General features: G+C 39.8%; 1 protein-coding gene across 1 annotated transcript in view; it reads left to right on the forward strand.

Moving 5' to 3' along the window:
* Nucleotides 1-21,698, forward strand: part of AFF3 (ALF transcription elongation factor 3) — a 329,019-nt gene that overhangs the window by 27,851 nt on the left and 279,470 nt on the right. The gene's annotated exons all lie outside the window — the stretch shown is intronic.

Raw genomic sequence — 21,698 nt, forward strand, 5'->3', positions numbered from 1 at the left:
CTTAACATTGTATTTACTCATGCTGTCTTTAATTTTTGCAATGGTTTCAATTTGACTTTTAAATAAATATTTAGGGTGGGGATAGAAATTAAACAGTTGAACTCTTGCCAGCATCCCTTTTTTGTCCTTTTTCAAAGGCACTCATGAGACTCAGATGTAAAACTCTGGATAATATCCTTCCAGTTATGGCATCTGGCTTCTTGGCAGTCTCTTTGAGAAGTTGGCAGGCTTGGTGTTGCCTTTAAATCCAAAACTAGATCTCTTGTAAATTTTTTAAGATGCTTTCTCCTGCTTGTCATTTTTGCTTGCTTTACCTTTGATTCGGATGAATTCTTGCTTTATTAATCATTTGATTCTACCACGCTTGCCCAGTTTTCCATCTAGCCAGAATCCCATAGTGAAAAGAGATTTTTAAATGGTTTTAAGATGGGTGCATATATCTGTTTTAAAGTGATCTCCAACTGTGTGCAAGAATCTGGTTTTGTTTTTTTTGGTGGGGTTGAGTGAATCAGGAATAAAGGTAATCTTAACTACACTGGACTGGGTAGCCTGAATGCTGTGTTTCAGCAGCTTCTTTATTGCTATGGTAGCACTCAGGTCCATGTTTCTGAAGCTCTTTAGAAGGTAATTTAACAGCTTTAGTAAAGAAAAGAGTTTGTATAGGGAATACTTGAATACAGCCACTTTTCAGATATTCTCCCCCTGCCTCCCCCCTTTTTTTCCTTGCAATTTCCTTTGGTTTCCAGGGTCCACGTGAAACCTGAATATATCTTTCAGTCTCTTGTAACTTCTAGTTTGCTGTATTTTTTCCCCATGTTGTACATAACGTGCAGCTGCCTATGTGTGAGTAGGTGTTGGTGTGTGAACATGAGTAGGAAGCAGCATTGCCCCAAGGTAGCTGGCAAGCCTGCACAGGGGAGCCTGCCTGGGCACACATGCTGCCCTGCACTTCCCTGCAGGGCACATAGCCAAGAAATTGGTTTCTTTGCTTTAGTTGGTATGACAGTGCTGCTCCATGATACTCCAGCTGGGTCTGGGGGAGCTGAATCCTCCATGGCACAGTTTCACCCCAGTCTCAGAGAGAAGGGCACTGAGTCTGTGGTACTTCTTTGTCTCCCAGGAAGAAATATTCCATGCTGAGGTCAGGACTATTTGAAGCCTTTCGCACAACAGCCGCAGGAGCGGGCACCAGACAGGCTCCCTGGGAAGCAGCCTTGCCTTTTAGATAGTGTCACATCACAGGCATGGCTTAATGGAGTTGTTGCTTATCCATCAGCCCTGAATTGAGGATGGATGCATTTTCCCTGTGCTCTCTGTGTCTAGGACGTTGGGCTAAAGTAGGATTACTTTCTCCTAGGAGTAATAAAGAACATATGACTTGTGCGTGTGTTATCTGTCTGTTCACACTAGTAGGTTTCCACTGGACACAGTTATCTTTTGGATCTTTGGATCAGGATCCTATTCTTTTGGAAAAGGCTGTCTTGCCTCAATCTTTGTTTGACAGACAGGAGGAGTGCAAATGCCATGTTCTGTACCCAGCTGGTTCCCAGCTGCAGCGGCGAGGCAGAGTGCCCCCCTGGCTGGCCAGGCAGAGCTGAGGCTGCTGTGCTACTTACACTCAGTGAGCTTATTACCTGGTGGATGTGGGCTAAAAGTAATCAAAAAGCTCTCAGGTGGGTCAGCATTGCAAGCATTGAAGAAAATACCAGGCTTCTCTATGGGTTTTTTTTGTGTCAAAATAGGCTGTGGTGGAGTGAAAAGAATAAAATCAAGTTGAATAGTTGGTAGGAAAAGCACATATCATTGCTTTAAGTCAATTGTTGCAGATTAAAAAAAACCTTTTGGGGGTTGGAGGATGCATATTGAAAAAGCCTAGAAAGCACCAGGCCATGGGTATAAGAAGATATACATCAGTGGGACAATGTCAGAGTAAATCAATATATTTCTCCTATAAACTCATATTCTTCTGAAGTCTGCTTAATATAACAACTACAGGCCTCTTTTTAAAAGGCATGTACCTTTGCATGTATATATCCTAAACCTTTAGAACTCAAATTCATTACAACTGCTTGTACCATACAAGTACATCTATTTCTTACTTCAGCAAAATAGCACTACCATCTTCATTTCAGTTTTAATTGCTTATGCCAGAAGTTGCTTGTGTACTGGCTTGATTTTGTTACAAAACATGGATTTCTCCATTTTAATTAAAAAAATTAAAATAAAAACACCAATCAGAAATTTTTACTAACTACATTGATTTTCAATTCCCATATATTTTGAGTAGTTGTGACTCAAACTAGATTTGTTATCCTACACTTCATTATTAAAGATAGTTAGCTATTAGAAATTTCCAGTGCACTTTGTATAACCTCCTGTCCCCGTGCCCCCTATGTAAATAAAAGAGAAGATGCTATTAGTGTAAGGTCAGAGATGGTGTCCTTTAAGTCAGCTTTTGCTACCAGTGACCACACAGGGTGGATAAAGGTGACACCAGAGCAGAGGAGGCACTAAATACTTGAAGTAAGCTTGTGTACATTAAAGTGTGTTAAAGCCCTGCATGAACAGGCTTGGTCTGTCCTCAAAGGGATCTTACATCAGTGCAGTTGATCCCTTTCCCTCCTGGCGGAAGGATAAGCTGCCATAATATATGTTCATCTGACTGGGAACTGACTTCATTCCCTCTGTTGATTTGCGTTGACTTTCCTGAGAACCCCTGTGAAGATGAATCTTCAATTGCAGCAGTATCTCTCTCCTCTTAACCTACAAAATAATTGCCTCAGCTGAGATATGTCTCTGTTAGCTTTTTTAAAATGCTGACTTTTTTAATAGCAGCTTTTTCTGAATTACATCAGGCTTTCTATTTATACACTGTTTTCTTTTCTGTGTTGCAGTGGGTTAGGAGAAGGGAGGTTTGTGATCTTTGGCCACATAAGATAATAGATTAATTGTTACTAGAAGTTTAGATTTTCATCATTTTTTACGCATTGTATGTTAAAGACAAATTTAACTAGGAACAAATTCCCTTTGTGAGGGAGGTATCAAATGAAGCCCAAGCAGTCCAAAGTGTGATGATCCAGATTCCTGCATTTGATCATTATGGGCAGCACTGCTAATAGGCACAGTTGTTGCACGTTGTTCCACAGGCAACCATTGTCCCTGTTTGGGGAGCTGTAGCCCTGTGGAAGCCACTTTGGCAGCATCAGCTCATCAGCTGCACCCTTTGGTGCCATGCAGGTGCTGTGCCCATGGAGAGACAGTGGAATAGTGAAAATGTTAAACCTTGATGGCTGAATGAAACAGAACCTTGTGACACAGGACTCACTGAGGCTTCCCCCCTGGCTTGTACAATTTATCTGCAGTTTTAGTTCTCAGAGTGCTGAATTTTGTTGTAAGTACTAAAATAATGTTATTTGAAAGCAGCAGTATGTTGTACTACCTGCCAATATCATTTGCATAGGATAGGACCAGCAACTGTCAATTAGAGACGTAACTCTTTTTTTAATCCTCACTTAAGGTTTAAAACATAAGACTAGAAATGAGCTTCAGGGAAGCAATTTGTAAAGAATTTTTATGACTGTCTTCCTTTTTTATCTGTGTGAGTAGATAGATAATACAGCTTCCACTGGAAAAGCTCCAAGAGTCATATTTGTAAAGGATAAAGACATTACCTTTTGGTTCCCAAGAAGTTTGAATAGCACTCAATTTGCAAATTTATAAAGCACTTTGTAATATGTAAGACTAACTCTAGATACCAGTGGATGAGTATCAGTAGGAGTTTCCCAGTGTGAGCATATCTGAATGAGCTGGGGGCTTATCTGCCACTGATCCTGAGTTTATGAATGCTAAAGATGTTTCACCATGTCAGTGGTTTAAGATCTTTGATTAAAACTGTTGTGCTTGTTGTTCAAAGCAGAATATCATTCTGGTAATCTGCAATTAGTGAATACACATTAACAAAAATCAGAGAAAGCAGTGAGGTCACATAGAAAGTGATACCCAGTCACCATATGTATTTACTAGTGTCACATATGAAATTTATGAGGTAAAGAAGTGCTGAAAGAATTTGCTGTCTTTCTAAGCAGTAGTCATTTGAGGAATTGCCTCAGATAAATGGGTTTGGCTAATTGAATCATGCACTTTCATAGTGTGCTACATAGAAAAGTAGACTAGGAAATAAATATAATTAAAGTAAACATGCCCTTCTAATTAGTAATTGTTTCTGCTGTTTTAAGCAAATTTCAGTGGCACAAAGTAGCTGTTCCAGTACAAACCTAATAATGAAGGCTGTAATAACAGGTGTAAATTAACACAATGGAAAACATTTACAGTGTAACATTCTAAATTAAAAATGACATTAACAAGCCCGATTTTTAAAAAGCTGTATAATTAACATTTGTTCAACCCCTGACAAATTAGTGCAATACAAATACTAGATGATTTTATTTATAGCTTATAACATTTTTTCATTTTATTTTTGTTAAGCAGTAAATGGAGCAAATGTGGTTCATTTTTTTTCCTAGAACATGTCATATAAGGGCACTGTCAAAGGAAAGGCAAAGAAAAAGAAAAAGCAAAGATATTTACCCAAAGGCATTTTTTGGTAAGTGATGTGCAGGAATTGTTTGAATACTTAACAATATGACCCAGTCAGTGTTCTTGGTTATGTATGCTCTGAAATAAAATGTTGCAAATGGTTCAAGTTTGGAGAAATGCAAGTACAAACAGAATAGTATCTACTGTGCAATAAAATACTTTGATTCCCCCAAGAGCATCTTCAAAAAAACATAACATACTGCTAAGTGCTTAGCATTGATGTCTGTCTCTGCAAGAAAATATCACCAACAGTATTTTCTTTTTATGATGGAAGTAATAGAATGCCATGCCATGAATAGGTAAGCAAAAATATCCAAACTAGTTAAAAAAAGAAGGCTTTACTTCAATTTGTGACAAAACATGCCATATTTTTACATTATAGAAAATGTCTAATCAGATCCCAAAATAGAGTATAATATATCTGCACCATACAGACAAGTTCTTCTCTTCTTTCTTGATTTTTTTTGCTAAAATTGTAAGAGTAGAAAAATAGTTTTCTGGTGGGATTAGGTGCAGTTGTAATTTTTTTCAGCTTGCCTATCAATAGAAAATCGTCATTGTTTAATTTACTTTTTTTTTACAATGTCTTCTTGGTTTGTCATAAATTACACAAGGTAGGTGAATTCACGTATCATGACTTCTTATTCCAAAGTGAATTTGTTAGACTGTATTTACCTCACAGTTGCAAATCCTGAGAGAGAGTGAAAAAGTAGTCCTTGTAATGTACCCTGAACAGTGAACTTAAGCTCTGGGACTCAGCTTTTGAGGCAGACAGCTTCTTGCTAGCCGTGATTTTCTACCACATTTCATGGGTGTTCCCAAAGCCCACACTGATGAGAATCTTCCTGAGTTGGCTCTGAATGGCTGGTGCTTAGTGTTTGGCTTGACATGTGCACTGTTGGGCATATTTAAGATGTCAGGGGTTTGAGTTTGGGCACAAAATCATCTTGCTTGTCCCTTACCTTCCCTGTTGTTGTAAAATGGGATTCAGATCTTTTGTTCACCAGATAGTTTTAGGAATGAAAAGTAAATTTCTAATAGCAAATATAAGTTGAACTGCCCTGAGTAGAACCCCTTCTGGAATTTTTAGTGTCAGAGATAATTTTAAGTTCTTCATAACCAATATATTTTAGAAAACCTCTTACTTGTTTTTGCATGTCACCTCTTGCGTGCCTTGCATGTCTCTGCAGCAGCTAAAGATGGTTGATTTGGAGGTTGTGGAAAAGATGTTCCTATTCTCACATCTTACAGATCAGTTTCTGAATTCAGTTACTGAAAAAAGGAAAATTTCACTGTCCTTTAACCCATACATTAAAAGAAAAGCCCAAACTATTCAAAATAAAAATTATTGCAAATGCTGGGCTGCATAGAACCTTGATTCCACCTCCTAGCTCTAAGTCAGGAGCAGTGCCCCTAGGCCAGCCTGACAGAGGAGAATCAAACCTTTATAGTGCCTATGAGTCCCTCAGGATTGTGGAGTAGCCACATAGGGACTTCTATAGGTCCCTACTCCAGAAATAATCTTTTAATACATCTTTTTGATGTATGTCCCTCCAGGAAGTGTCCTCATTGATGAGGAGAACAAGTCTTTGGTAAATGCTAACAGTCAGGTATTTCTGAAGGAGGAGCATCCCTGTAATAATGTCAGGGGGCAGTTTTGCTCATCTGGAAGGAAGATAGGATGTTGTCTTGTTCAGTGGATAAAGACTTCCCATTCTTGTTTATTTTATGTATTAAACCTGTCTAAGAAGGAGCAATCTTAACAATAACTGTCTGCTGGTGAGGACAGGGTTGTGAGGAGGACTGAGATAAAGAAGCCAAGGAGGCTGTGGAGTTGATAGCCAGACTCTTCCAGCCCTTCCTTTTGAAGTTAGATAGCATTTCTGAAATCACATCTAAATCTCCTCTTCTGCAAAATAAGTTGCATGACTTAAGAGACAGAGAACACAATTCATCATTGTCTGCTCTGCAACAAGTTTTTATAGGTGGGTAGATCATTATCATGTGTTTCCCAGTCTTCTCTCTTCTAAACCAGATGAGCTCCATTTGTCCGTTTTCATACCTCACTCCTTTATCCATCTGTCTCTTTTCTGGGCTACATCACATCTTTCCTACAGCAGAGGTCCCAGGCCAGTGTGGGATTTTCTCAGCACCCAGCTGTGGGTCAGTTTTGGGTGAATCACAGAATCACAGAATGGGTGAGGTTGGCAGGGACCACACTGGCCTCCCTGCTCAAGCAGGGTCACCCCAGGGCACATTGCACTTGAAGTTTGTTATCTTAGCTTTAAATGATATCATCTCAGCTTGATACTTAGGTCTTCCCAACTATAAAATTCTTTTTAATTTAGTGGAACACATCACGAACAGCAAAATGTTCTCTAGAACCATGTCCAAAACTCTGAAATCTTTATTGAGTTACTAAGATACTGTCTTGGTTCACAGCAAAATAGATCCATGCATATTACAATTGTTTCACAGTTTTTTCAAGAAGCAACCCCAAATAGAAACTTGAACAAATTCACTGAGTTTATTTTCTTTTGCTTGTATTCAAAAACCACCCAAATGGATTATCATAAGTTTTTTGCTTTCCATAACCTAGAAGGAAGTAATTCTCTGCCATTCCCTTTGTCACTGAGAAACTCTGTCAGCATTGCTGCTTAGGAAATTTTAAGGAAAGCTAAATGTAGTAGCAGTTTCCTGCTTAACATGGCATGTTAGCAACAAAATATTCTCTTGTTAATAACAGCTTCTGTTTATTTTTTGCACTGGGATATTCCAGTTACCAAGTGTGAATTTTACCTTGGTTTGTTTGGTTTGAAATAAAAATCAAGTTCACTGGTGATTGGTGTAGTTTTGTGCTCTCTCTCACCCTCACCTGTCATTTTTTCCTCCCTGTGGGCCCATCTAGCAGGGTTAGGGAGGAACAGCAAGCAGGTCCCTCATCTTTCTGTTCAGTTTCTGGGTTGCTGCAAGCAAGCAGCACTGTGGAATTCCTCCACTGCTCCTTTGTCTTACAGCCCACCCCAGGAATCAGCTTTTAGTGGGGAAAAAATTGTTCTACTAGATCTACCTGACTCACTCTACCAGTGTCTTTAAAATGTTAAACACCTTCCATGAGGTTCAAATGTTATCTCTTGGCAAGAATTTGGGTATCCACTGTGGGGGTTTTGAATGTCATCACTTTTAAGACTAGAGAGCCTGAGAGCATGTGAGCAGCTAAATCCAAGCTGCATGATCAGCCTTCTTCTAAGTGCTGGATTTTCAGCGTGGTGAATGTGAGTTTGAGTGAAACTGGCTAGGGATCAGGGCAGAGCTTCTCTTGTTTTCAGAGCCCTTTCTATTTCAGTCCTGTCCTATCCCCAGAGAACTGTGGGATCGTGGGTTGATAATCTGCCAATACAAAGAAGGAGGACGGGTTCCTCCTGTATGGATCTTTTTTTTAACATTGCAGATCTCCTATCTTAGGCATCAGCATTTTGTTGGCTTTTCTGAAAAATCAGGAGAATTGCCTTCAGTCTTGTTCCCGGTTTTCTTTAACTCCTTTTGGTTATATTCTATTATCCTAGTGAAACAGAACAATAATTAAATTCTGGCCCTTTTTTTAATGCACCACCTGTCAGAGAATTATTTCAGTCCTTCTCAGTTGTTCCCATGAAATCAGCTTCAGTGGGCTTACTGACAGGTCACACAAATTTGATATTCTTGAGCACTGTAGTGAGAGAAGGTCAAACTGAAGTCAAATGTTTTGACACATTTAAAGAATTTGTAGAAAAAATTACCCAAAGATTTCTAAGCTTCCTAACTCAACAAAAAGGGATCTTTGCTATGGAAGATTCAAATAGAAATGTTATAGGCATCTCCCAAATACATGTTTTTAGAATAATACATACAATTTAGATCTTTCCTCATGTTTTTGCAACTATGCATAGAATTTAGATACCTCTTAACACTTTCAAAATGAAACACTGAATAATTTTACACCTTATACTATACAGGTAAATAATATCTTTATAATTTACTGTGACACAAATATACATTTATGAACTCAGTCTTCAAGTAGAGTATGCAGTAAAAATAAAACATTTCTCTCTTGTAAGCTTTTGTTGTTCTTGCTAAAGCTAAAATTTGCTGAGAAAATGTAGTCAGGGCAAGGCAGCTGTTAGAGAGTGAGGGAGCAATGTATCCAACTTCATCAAGTCACTGGCTTCCCTGCTTTGGCCTGGAACCAGGCTGGTTCCCCCAAGTGACAGCATCTGCCTCTGGCACCCTCCCTGCATGGCCAGCTCTGCCTTCTGCATCCATCACAACCACTGAAGATTCTGGGTTGGTTTTTTTTGGTCATTTTTTTATGTAATTTCCTTCAAATTTTGAAATATCTAAATGCATTTTAACCTACTTGAAAGTGAGGAACTTGAAGAGTCACCCTGTTTCTGCAAGTTAAAATATATGAGATTTTTTTGCACTGAAATTTCGTTTAGCCTTTTGTATTTCTGACATATTCAAGTTTTGGGTTGGATTTGTGGCATGGCCATTCTTCTTAAACAGAAGCAGAGTGTTAAGGGAGGCACAAACTGAAATTGTGATTCAAATCTGGGTTGGTTTTTTTTGCCTTTTTTTTTTTTTTCTATAATGAGAGATAAAACACCTCAATTCCCATTGCATGTGACTTGAGGGGGGAAAGACATGGATGCTTCTCTGTGCAGCTCTGAAGGTGAGCATGAGTTATGTGATACAGCCATCTTTGTAGTCAGAATTAATTGGGACATGCATGTGTAAGAAGCTTACATGAATTACACCAGTCACAGGGCATAAAAGTTTTAACTTTTTCATCATTTTAACATGTATGCATCTTTATTTATGTGTGGACATAAATTATTCTTTTATTCATGGGGATGCTGGTTTTGACTAAGTTCTCTTTCTAATTTTGATTGTATAACCCTTGGGGCTAATATGTCAAAATATGATAGAACAAGCAGGATATAATGAATAAGATACTAAAAAAGTCATATGTTTTGTGTGGCAGGCAGTTTTCTTAGGCAGGTTCTGAGGATATGTGGTGATACTATTATGTGGTAAAGCATAAGCCTCAGGTCCAGTTTACATTGTCCATTTTCCCAAGAAAGAACTGGGAAGGAATTTGCATTCTTCTTAGTTTAAATGTATGCAATGTATTTTAGAGAGGTTGGTTAGCTTTATGGCACAGTGCATACTACTGTTTGGCTACTACTAGTGTCTTGTGAAAGGAGAGTGAAATACCCTCTATATAAACTCTTTTTTTTCACTGTTTGTATCTTGAAGTTATACATAAGCCACAACTTTCTTAGGTTCTTGAACTCAGATTTATTACAGTGGTCCTTTTAGTTCTATGAAAGCAAGCTGCCTTCATAGGCTCTAGAGAGTAGACTTAGGTATAAATTTTTATATATAGCCATCTTTATAAATAAATATAGGTGTCTCATTCCATTTTCTGTTGAAATGCTTTCAGTTGAGCAGAAGGAAGATGGAATTTCATAATTACCCATAATTAGATTTTATGCTTACAGACACTGATACAAGCAAATGATTGCTAAAAACAATCAGTTTCTTCTTATAGTGAGCTACAGTTGTGTGTTCAGGTAAGCAAAAGTAGGGATTTTTGTGGATTTATTATTTGGGAATTTACAGAGGTTGATTTTTTTTTTTAATCTCTATGATTAGCATAGGGTTTAACTTCTTTGGTTGTTTTATCTGCATGTGCAGTTATTAAAATGATCCAAAAACACCCTCCAAATTTATTTTTATCATGTAGATATGCTAGCACAGATCTGTTTAAAATTTAGTTCCACCTTACCTGTATGGAGTGATGGTTTCTCTGCAATATATAAAATAAAAGAATAAAAAATAAAAATAAAATAATAAGATCTCCATCTATCTATAAGATCTGAAGGAAAGATAAATTAAAACAAGGCATCTCAAAACATATTAATTCTATTTTTACAGAAAGCAGACTCAGTGCTTGTCTGCTGAAGATCCTAAGAAGTGATTTTCTGTGAATACATAAAATCTGATGACTTATGCACTGACTTGCTAATAACTTTTTTTTTTCTACAATGGGGTTGTTGTGTGGTTTCCATAATGCTGTAAATCATGATTAAACACATAAAAAAGATTGTCGCTCAAGATCCATTTTAAGCCAAGTGAAACATAATGCAGTATAAAATTTACATCATTTTCTTGATTAACCCTGATGAACCTTCAGTCATTATCCATTGTGGTAAAAGTAAATTGGAAATGTTGCTTTGTTAATAAAACATGTATAGACGTTTTCATGAGTCATAGATTTGATGGTTATTAACAGCTGACACATTCATAATGAAATACTGTGCTTTGGCTTTCTGTGAAAGTATAATACTGTGCAAGGCTGCAATCCTGTGTCCTGTAATTCAGGTCTGTATTATGGTATGCTTTGGACATCAGATAATTTTGAATGTTGATCTAAAACCAGAACATAAATACAGGGAAGAGTTTTCAGAATCTGTGCATTGAGATGCTGAATTTGTGTATTTTTCACTCCTGCTTCATAGGGATTCTTAGCAGCACCAAAATTGTTTAACTACTTAAAGCTACTTGTCTTTGTCATCCTGTGAAGTTTTGCTCCTTTTCCTTCTATGTCAAGAATAGTTTTTAATAAACACTCTGTTACCTCTGTACTGGTAAAGTGCTCTTAGATCTGTCTTAATGTTTTAAGCTAGGTTTGAAGTGGGAAGGGGATAAAATCGGGCTCAATAGAGATGAGCCTAGGGGTCACATGCCAGTGTTGGTGTGAAATCAGTGGCCCAGGAGAAGTGCAGCTGCACCAGTGCAGCTGCATGGGGAGCAAACCCAAGGAGCTGGAAGCCATCGTGCATCAGGAAAACTGCAACAACAAGGTCACTGTCACAGAGGTGTGGTGGGGTGACCTTCACCACTGGAGTGCTGCAATGGATGGCTGTAAGCACCTCAGAAGGGACGGGCAAGGAAGGAGAGGTGGTGGGGTGGCTCTGTACATTAGGGAATGTTTTGCCTGTAGGGAACTCAGGAATAGTGATGATGAGGTTGAGTGCCTGTGGGTGAGAAAAGGGGGAAGGCTACCAAGGCAGACATCCTGGCTGGGAGTCTCTTACAGACCACCCAACCAGGATGAAGAGGCAGATGAAAGGTTCTGTGAGTGACTGGCTGACATGTCATGATCTCTGCTCCCTGTTCTTGTGGGAGACTGTAACTTGCAGGATGTCAGCTGGAAACAGCACAGCAGAGAGGAGGTTCCTGGAGTGTGTGGAAGTTATCTTCCTGACCCAGCTGGTAAGCAAGCCTACCAGGGGCAGTGCCCCTCTGTGCACTGCTAATGTGCTGTTCATGAGCAGAGAAGGGGGAGATGTGCTGATCAGAGGCCATCTTTGGCAGAGTCATCACAGGATTATATTGCTTTAATTTCTCGGTGAAGTAAGGAAGGTGGTCAACAAAACCTCTTCCCTGGACATTCTGAGAACAGACTTCAGCCTGCTCAGGACACTGTTCAGAGAGTCCCTTGGAAAGCAGGCCTTGAAAACAAAGGAAGGCTGGGCATACATTAAGACAAAAATCTAAAGGCACAGAAGCAGACCATCCCAATGTGCTGAAAGGCAAACTGGCAGGGAAGAAGAATGGCCTGGCTGAATAGGGAACTTCTGCTGGAGCTCAGGAAAAGAATGAGAGTATGACCTTTGGAAGAAGGGGCAGGGAACTCAGAAAGAGTACAAGGATGTCTTTAGGTCATGTAGAGAGAAAATTAGAAAGGCAAAAGCTCAGCTAGAATTCAATCTGACCACCACTGTGAAAGATAATAAAACATGTTTTTACAAACACATTAACAAAAAAAAGAGGGCTGAGAAAAATCTCCATCCTTTCTGGATGTGGAGAGGAACATTGTAACAAGGACAAGGAAAAGCCTAAGGTACTGTTCCCCAGGGCTCAATCTTAGGGCCAGCCCAGTTTAATATCTTAGTTGATGATCTGGACAAGAGAATTGAATGCACCCTCAGTCATTCAATTGCAGTTGCAAATGACACCAAGTTGGGAAGGAGTGTTGAGGGAGAGCAAGAAGTCTCTGCAGAGAGAGCTGGACATGACGGATTAATAGGCTGAGGCCAGTTCTATGAGGTTCAGTAAAGCAAAGTGCCAGGTCCTACTCTTGTGTCACAGCAACCCCAGGCGGTGCTGCAGGCTGGGGCAGAGTGACTGGAACACTGCCCCGTGGAAAAGGACCTGGGGGTGCTGGTGACAGCTGCTGAACATGAGCCAGCAGTGCCCAGGTGGCCAAGAAGGCCAATGGTGACCTGGCCTGTGTCAGCAATGGTGTGGCCAGGAGGAGCAGGGCAGGGATTGTCCCCCTGTGCTCAGCACTGGCCATCCCTTGAATGCTGTGTCCAGTTCTGGGTCACTTACTATAAGAAGAACATTGAGGTGCTGAAGCAGGTCCAGAGAAGGGCAATGGAGCAGAAGCCCTGTGAAGAAGGGAGCTGAGGTTGTTTAGCCTGCAGAATAGGAGGGTCAGAAGTGACCTTATTTTCTCTACAAGCAGAGGCTGTGTCCAGGTGGGGATTGGGCTCTTCTTCCAGAGAACCAGGAACAGAACCAAGCCTCAAGCTCCCTCAAGCTGTGTCAGGGGAGGTTCAGGTTGGATCATCAGGAAGAATTTTTTCATTGAAAGGGTGGTTAAGAGTGGTTGGAAAGGGTTGTCCAAGGAGGTGCTGCAGTCAAATGTTCCAGAAATAAGTGTATGTGACACTTAGAGCTGTGATTTGGTTGGCATGGTGATATTTGGTCAAGGCTTGGACTTGGTCTTGAAGGTCTTTTCCAATCTCAGTGACTCTGTGATTCTCCAATTCGATGATTCTGATCTTTGCTTTTGCTACTTTAAGTCAGGTCATACCAGGGTGAATTGTATGGTAAAATTTTTCTACCAGTTGCAGAGCTTTCAATTTGTGTGTGCCATGTGAAGTATACCTTGGAGTATTTAGCAGTCCTGCAAATAGCTGTGGGTAGATGGATCACTGTACAGAGCCCCCTGGAAGAAACAGGCTACTTAAGTAGCTAAAAAAAAATGGAGCAAGGAGAGATTTTTTTACTCTAAAAGACCTAGAGGCAAAACATAATTTTTCCACATTTTTCAGGGCACTTTTTAATTTATTTAGATTTTATAAAGTTTCAGGAAACTTTTAAACTTTTATTAGGTTAATTTTTATGAGTTTTAATTTTTTTATTACTGAAACTAACACTGAAAATCTTTATTGACTAAAACCCAGTTTTCAGCAAACATATCAAAAGGAAGTTCAACAAACATTTTAAATAAAGTATTAAACACTTACTGCAAAATGTCAAATAGATTTTTAAAAGGCCAGAATTTTTTCATTACATTTAAAAGTTCAGAGCATCCCTAGAAATCACACAATGATAAGAGTAAATTCCGTTTATGGGACTATTCAGTCTGAACAAGATTGTTTGTATAATTCAACGTGTGTACATTCTCTACAGAAAGGATTTTTTTTTTAAGCTATAATTTTTGACTAATTATGACTGTAAGAAGCCTAAAGAAGAAATGCAAAGGAGAAGAAGAAAGGGCACAGGCTTGGCAGTTGGTAAGTGGAACAGTTTCCCATGAATAAGGATACAGTGGGAAGCAGAAATCCTTGTGGAGGAAAACAGGCACAGGGGTGTTGACATCTTTGGCAGGGAAGCAATGTGAGAGGAGAGTGATCAGATAGAGGAATGGCCAAGTTAGGTAAGGCCTTGTGTAGCAGCAGCCCAGGGAATTCAGCACTGTTAGGTTAGGCAGAAAAAATGTTCTCTCAGTTGAGAGCAGCCCTGAGGAGAAGGACTTGGGGGCGCTGATTGACAAGAACTCAGCATGGCCTGGCAGTGGGCACTGGCAGTCCCCAGAGCCAGCTGTACCCTGGGCTGCACCAACGCAGCGTGGCCAGCAGGAAAGGGAGGGGACTCTGCTCCTCTTCCTCCCTGGTGAGACCCCACCAAGGGCGCTGCACCCAGCGCGGGTCCTCAGCATGGGTGGGATGTGGGCTTGCAGGATGGAGTCCAGAGCAGGCCTTGGAGATGATCAGAGGCTGGAGCACCTCTGCTGGGAAGACAGGCTGGCAGAGTTGGGGTTGTTCAGCCTGGAGAAGAGAAGGCTCCTGGGACACCTCACGCCACCATCCAGGACCTAAAGGGAGCCAGCAACAGAGCTGGGGAGGATCTTCTGACAAGGGCATGTAGTGATAGAACAAGGAGGAATGGCTCAGACTGAAAGAAGGCGGGTTTAGGTTAGAAATAAGGTAGAAATTCTTCACTATGAGGATGGCAAGACAGTGGAACTGAGTTGTGGATGCTGCATCCCTGGAAGTGTTCAAAGCCAGGTTGGATAGGGTTTTGAGCAGTCTGCTCTAGTGGAAGATGTCCCTGCCCAAGAAACAAGCTTGGAACTAGATGATCTTAAAGGGCCCTTGTGGGTGGCAACCCACACCATTCTGTGGTTCTGTGGGCTGTTGTATTTTTAAAATACAACATAAAGGTAATATTTTCAAAATTAAATTAAAGGACGTTATTGTGATTTGTCAGGTTTATGCTCTTCAGTCCTATTTTTTTTTAATCTATACCTGGGAGATATGGATGAGGACACAAAAGGAATACTTTGTCACATCTACAGTATCTGTTTCTTGGCAGCCAAGATTTTCACTCGGTTTCTAGAGGTTTTAAATTTAATTTTGAATTGTGAAGAAAAAGAAGCTCTTTTCAGGTGTAAGATTATTAGCAGTGGTGAATTTTACACTTGTGAATATACTTTCAAAGAATGTATTGTTAGAGCAGTGAAAAATCAAAGCTGTTGTAATGTTTTGTTTCTAGCTTGGCTCAGTGTTGTTTTAAGATCTTCAACCATCTTAGGCACTTTTGCTAGCAGAATCAGGGTTATAAAAGAAAATAAGGTATTGAAAACAGGATTACCTATTAATACAGAGTGGTGAATTTTTGAATATCTACGTGTAATGTAAGTATGGACTGGTAAATTTTTATCGTTTGATGAAATTATTTTTCCTGAAACTAAAAATAAATTAGAATTATGTCTCAATTTCTCTCATTGATGAAAACTTCACAGAGGGAAGCAAATGTGCTTTTTTTGTCTGTAGTGAGACTGGAAGAGGTGCTCTTATAAAAGCAGGTGTTGAACTGAATACGATTTTTTAGTGTTCCTCTATTGTGATGCTCTGACTTAACAGCTTAGGTCCCAGTGTTAACTGCAGCCCTAGGTCTTCCCAGCATTTTGATACATATTTAAAATTCAATCAGGTTGCACAGAAAAGCACTTCTATTTTGTGAATGTCAGGTATGAGTGCCTGTAAGGTAATAACTGCACCCACAATTAGCCTTTCCTTGGTTCTTTCCACTTGCCCATTGTTAACCCTCAGAAGACCTCACCCGAACGCTGCCATGCTGATTTTGCAGATATGATATGTATATATTCATTTGTCTGGTGGATGCAATATATCTGCCCCTGAAAATACAGCTCCCTGTTTTGGACTTGGAATTTCCAGGCAGATAATTAAAGTAATCTCACACCTTCCAGCCTGCACCTGCCACTGTGTGAGAGGCTGCCCCGGCTCAGCTTCCCCTGATCATATTCATGTTTGGTCTGTAGTGTTTCATGGCTAATACAAATCATAAACAGGCTGTAAAAGCTGAAGCATCAATGAAGCCTAGCTTTAAAATTGCTGGAAGCTAAAGTTTTAAAACTGATACTGCAAAGTGAAAAATGAAATTTAACCAGGCACTTTGGCGAAGGAAAAATAATTTATTGGATGTAAGATGAAAAGCTGTGAGAGTAAACATCAATCTCATCTTAGACACATGTCATTGATTGATGTTTGCTCTGTGCTGCTGCCTGGAGGTAAACTCTTTGAAATAGCAAAATAGGTACTTTATCTGTCTGTGGATAGGAGCACAGTTTGTTAAGTTACTGCTTTTTTGAGACCCTGCTACATCTTTATGTTCAATCAAAGTGAAAACAGTAAATCAGAGTAATTGCTTTACCCCACGGCATTCCTGTTTGTAAATGGGAAAAAATACTGTAAAAATCCTCAAATTAACTTCTGCTGTTTAGGATAGATAAAAAGTCTAAAAAAAGCCAGTTGTAGCCTAGGAAGGTATGTAATTGATTATGACACTTGTTCATCAAAGGCAGCTCCTTTGTTATAATTTAACTGATAGTTCAAATATCATTAGGGAAAATATTTAATGCTCAAAAATGAAAGGTTGCCATATCTTGGAGTTCCCTATACCCTGTCAGCAATGAGTTTCCAAGCAGATACCATTTATGCTTATCTGGAAATGAAACTGGCACCTAGACATTGGCCAGCAAAAACCATGGACATGAACAGTGAAATAGAAAACACTACTATGTTAAGCATGGCAATTCAGCAAACAAGACAACCTCAATTGTTGTAATTAAATCATTAGAATTAAGATTGTTTTTTCTAAAAATGTTTGAGGCTTTTGCCTTTACAGGGTCTCAGTCTGACTCGTCCTTTTGAGTTTTAAAATATGGCAGAAATACAGGAATGAGGGTACATTAAAATTCAGAATCCAGTTTCTATTTTGAATTGAGTTTCATAATCACTGTCCTGCATCAGGGCTGGGCTGCTTTTTTATGGTGTTGTGTAAGTTTTTCCTTTGACTTACTCTATTTAGCTACTTTGGCATAAATGTAGTAATTCAGAGGAGAATTAGACTATTAAATATTTAAGAAAATGTCCTCACTTCGGCCTGAAATTTAGTATATTGATTTGTGTGCCAGATTAAAATTTGTGGGGAAATATTGAGAATAATCAGTAAACCATTTTAAAATTTATTTTCTTGAAATATTGCCTGTTTTCCACAGCTTTGAAGCAGTTCTAGCTTTGTTCATAATTCAAAAATGACCGTGTGCTAAAATTTAATTTCAAAGATATATAAGTCCTTGCAGAAAACTTGTTCATGGGTCTAGGTTTATTCTTGAAATGCACATATCTTTTAGTCACTTACTGTATGGGTTATGTTTTTGGGGTGGTGTTTTTTTGCTTATTTGGAATATGATCAGCTCTGTGCTGATGTGGACTGCACCCAGCAGCTTGGGGATGGTGTCATGGGAGTGACAGGAGTGGCTGTTATAGTCTGATGACATTGTGATGGAGCTTCTTCATTTCCTGATGGAAGAAGAAGGGTCAGTTTAAGAACAAGTGGGGAGGTTGACAAAATTTGGGCAAGAAGCTCAGCCCTGGGAACTAGGTCTTCCTTAGCAAAGGACTGCCAGGAACTGTGGGTTTGCCAGTTCAGAAATTGCTGCCTGTTATCATGAAGCATCAGCTCTGCTTTTGTAATTAATATGTCTAGACTTCAGGTTCTGAATGTTTTGTGCTAAGTGCCACAGGTAGCTGCCAAGGTGAAGGAGATCAGCCTCCTGGGTAAACATTAACTGCAAACAAACAAGCTACTCCTGCTAAATTTATATAGTAGTATTTATGTGCATGGGGAGGTAGAAGGAAGATGTGAGTATATATGGGTGTGGCAAAGCCCTCACAATTCAGAGAATAATGAACTAAGTCTTTGGACTGGAAAATTATATTGGAAGGTCTGGAAAGGCAAAGGCAAGATTGCAGGGTGCTGCCAATGATAAATTCAGAAACTGTGGCCAGGTCTCTGTACATATGTGGTAACACCTTCCTCTGTTGTGCTGGTACAGCTGGCTGGGTCACAGTCCCCTTTCTTTTCCAGAAAATAAACTGGTGCCAAGAAAGGGTAGTACCAGCAATCTCACCCTCATCTTACCTACCTGTGTCTTTAACAGCCTCAAAGACACCAGCTGTTAGGAGGATGGTGATCTTGTAACAGAATAACAGTACCCTTCCAGAATCTCCCTTTGTGATGCAGCAATTTTGTGGTTTCTGAAAAGGTCAAGCAGCATCGTTAATGCACACCATGTAATTCCTCTGTGAAGGTGCAGTGCTTCGTTTGTGGGAAAGGACATCTTCCTCTGAATGCAAATTTGGGTGTTCCCAAGCTGAAGGACAGGAGGATATGTTGGTGCACTGTCGCCACCTCGTTCATCATGGAGATGAGACCTTTATATTTGAGTTGCTCCAAAAAGTGATATCTGAGCAAGTCAGGAATAGAGTGCTTAAAAAAAAAAAAAGGAAAGGAAATAAAAGGAGATTTTTCAACACGTTAAGCTTTTTATATGATTTCTTTTAGCCTAGCCTGAGACAACATAACTCTTTGGACTTTGTAGGAGATTAAATCCAGCCCCAGGTTTTACAGGTAAAATGATTGCTCTGCTCCTAGGCTGTCCCCTGAGCCATCTCTGTCTATTTCTAATTAAGGAGTAAAGGAAACGGTTCCTTCTGATGGCAGAGGTAGCATGAAGAAAGCTGTGAGTGTTCCTGTGGGGAGGCTGGTGCCACTGCCACCCTCCCACCAGGAGCCAGCACGCCTGGGCTCTCTCTGTGGGCTGGTCTCACAGGGAGCCACGCTCACCAGGGGCATGGCCAAAGACTGGGGACCATCCAGGGAATCTGCCAAAAGATATCACAGCAGATCAAAATTCATGAAACATACCTACTCTGACATGTTTAGCAATCCATGGGAAATCCCATCTGGCAAATATCTGGGAGTGAAATTATTCCACGTATCTTGGAAGAAGCAGAGGAGGTAGGGGTGCTGTGGCCAGGGTGGTGGCGGTGTGGGTGTGCTGAAAGCTCTTTGAGCCTGAGACACTGGCATTTAGGCACAGTTCATTGGTATATCCAGCATGTGTCTTGGCAGATCTTAGGGCTGAGATAAATCAAAAAAGCAATGTGCCAAATTTGAGATAATTTAATTTCTATAATACAACCTTTATTCATACATAACTTTTGCAAAAGTTTGACTTGTTGCTTACGTTCTGGTTCATGTCCTTTAAGCATGAATTAGAAACAGATGCAACATTTTAAAAATAACAGTGTACCATTTAAAAACTGTTTGATTTCACCTTTTGGAATTTGACCTGTAGGAAACAAATATAAATGACACTGACTTTTGAGTGGTGAGTGTTTGCATGTTCTTTGGCTCCAAGTCTTACAAAACTGAGCATGAATACTGCACATATATATGCATATATCACTCACATAATGTAGACATGCCCCGATGAGGAAAAAGCCATGAGGTTTTCATGAGCTTGTTCTTCATGGCTTAGCTATTGAAACAAGACCCAGATTAAAGCATTAAAAGGTACCTGTGGGATTGTTTTAAATTGCAAATTTAAAAAAAATAAAGAAGAATAAAGAAGAAATCTATTAAAAAGAATCATTTTCCATTAACTGAAGTGTTTGCAATAAAGACAATTATAGCAGTTGGCAGTATTCTCCTTGAACCAAAACAAATAAATACATTTGGTGACATACGTTCAAGGAAATGTGATTGCTGCAATGTTCATGCAAATAAGGAGTAGCTTCACAAATGCTAGACATTTTGCCATCTGGTATTACCAAAGGAACACAACTCTCAACTTGTAGCTCTTCCTAACTTACTGCTTGTAGATGGTGTATTAGGCATTGTCACGGTTCTGACATTTGCATAATCATTCTGAATTACTGCAGGTTGTGCATTGCATTGCCAGCAGTGAATTCATTTGAGAAGGGGGTTCAGAGATCTGATGACTTGTATGGCTTCATCAAATATATCTCTGTCCAATAAAGGGATAAAAATATTCTTCCACTTTAGGACTACCACACCAGTGAATTTTTAAATTTGTATGAGGACTAGTGAAGAATGTTGCACTTATTTACTTCTTAGAAATTGGGTAGAGACCAGTATTGTAATTAATCTCAAGGAAGCTGTCCATCTCTATTTGGCTGCAGGCTAGAGTACAAATGCAAAGCATCTAAGAGTCAGGAGATTCTGGATGGGGACATGTAGCTGACAATGAAGTTATAACCTGATCTCTTAAAACTCCAGGAAGCCAGCCTAAAAACAGTTGTTAAGCATGGCAGAAAGTCTGATTTAGACACAGGTGGCTGTTAACTGACTCAGCTGATGGGAGTAGGCTCGATGGCACAATGGAGACCTCTGCTCTCACAGCAGTCAATGACAACTACTCTGCCTCTGGTCTCAGCAGCATGCGCAGCATGTGCAGGAGGTGTTCTCCCTCCCAGGGGCCCACAGGGAGGCCTTCACCATCCCCTTCTTACTGGAAGAAGGCATTTTCCATGCCCAAAACTCCATCCCTATGATGGCCTCCTCATTATGCTGCTTTTCAAGGAGAGGGTGTTGGAGTGAATAACATGCATTGTTCATGAATAGTATGGGATTAAAACCCCAAAACTCTCAACCACCTGTAAGTGGTTGTAAACAAGGTGATGTTTGGATACTGTCTCCAACCTGCTGTGCTGAAACTCTGGGTTTCACAACAAACCCCTGTGTTTGAGATCTGTGCTGGGCCCCTGGCATCTGCCCTCAGACCATCAGACTAACTCTGCAGTCCTGCTCGAGTTAGCAGCATCAACAAGAAAACAAAAGATTTTCTGTTCATTTAGTGACTGCTGAGGCATTGTTCTGACGTGTTAATAGCATCTAACATATCCTGTGTATTTTCAGCTCTCTCCAGTCCTGAATTAGAATCAGATAGCTGTTGGCCTTTTGGCTGCCTTGCCTGAGGCATACTAGGTAGCATCACGTGGGTAGCCAATGCAACATATGCCTTGCTAACTGGGAAGCTGGTTAGCAAGACAACGTTTATCTTATTAACACATGGTGCACTTACATGACATTAATATATATTCCTACTCCACAGATTTACTCTGTCAGAGGAAAAACATTAGCTGAGCTTAGCAAAATAGGAATCAGCATACTTGTCACATTGTCCTGAAGCAGCATGTTAACTTTGTTAGACATGTTGGCTTCCTTTGTGAGGAGAATAAAACATAATAAACTGAAATGTGTAAACCTGAAAGGTGTTGTTCTGTAGAAATTCAGAATAAGAATTCTCTGGTTTATGTTATCGTGTATTTAACTAGAATTCTGAAAATAAAAAAGTCAGTTTTTAT

The sequence above is a fragment of the Agelaius tricolor genome, unplaced genomic scaffold, assembly GCF_023055355.1.
Source record: "Agelaius tricolor isolate 1412-34295 unplaced genomic scaffold, bAgeTri1.0.p SCAF_7, whole genome shotgun sequence".
Taxonomy (NCBI): domain Eukaryota; kingdom Metazoa; phylum Chordata; class Aves; order Passeriformes; family Icteridae; genus Agelaius; species Agelaius tricolor.